A 624-nucleotide genomic window follows, 5' to 3' on the forward strand; every position below is an offset into this window, starting at 1 on the left:
GTTGTGGCCTGGAGACCTGGGCTTGAATCCCACCAGCCACATTTGCCCCTTTTTTTAAGCTACAAACTAGCAAATTAGAAGTTTGGTAGTTTATCCTTAGTCATGAAAGTGATGAATGTTGGCTAAATATCCAAAGTAGTGGTTGTGTCATTTGCCCTTTTTAAGCTACAAACTAGCAAATTAGAAGTTTGGTAGTTTATCCTTAGTCATGAAAGTGATGAATGTTGGCTAAATATCCAAAGTAGTGGTTGTGTTGCTGTAGAGACTTGGGCTTGAATCCAGTAGCCACATCTACTTTTTTTTAGCTACGAACCATTGAAGCATATTAACATAACTCATAACCACTAAGAGCTTTTATGAACGGTGAAGCAAATAAAGCTAAATATTCAAGTGGTTGTAGTTTAGTGGTGAGAATTCCACCTTGTTTCTAAGGAGACTTGCGCTCAAATACCAATAGCCACATTTATTTTTTTATTTTTAATTTTTTTATCTACGAACCATGATGAATGATTGACTAAACATCCAAATGGTTGTAGTTTAGTGGTGAGAAGAATGACCTGGGCTGGTGAAGCAAATACAAGTTTTTTTTTTTTTTTTTTTTTTTTTTTTTTTTTTTTTTTTTTT

Source organism: Cucurbita moschata, unplaced genomic scaffold (genome assembly GCF_002738365.1).
Source record: "Cucurbita moschata cultivar Rifu unplaced genomic scaffold, Cmos_1.0 Cmo_Scf00011, whole genome shotgun sequence".
Taxonomy (NCBI): domain Eukaryota; kingdom Viridiplantae; phylum Streptophyta; class Magnoliopsida; order Cucurbitales; family Cucurbitaceae; genus Cucurbita; species Cucurbita moschata.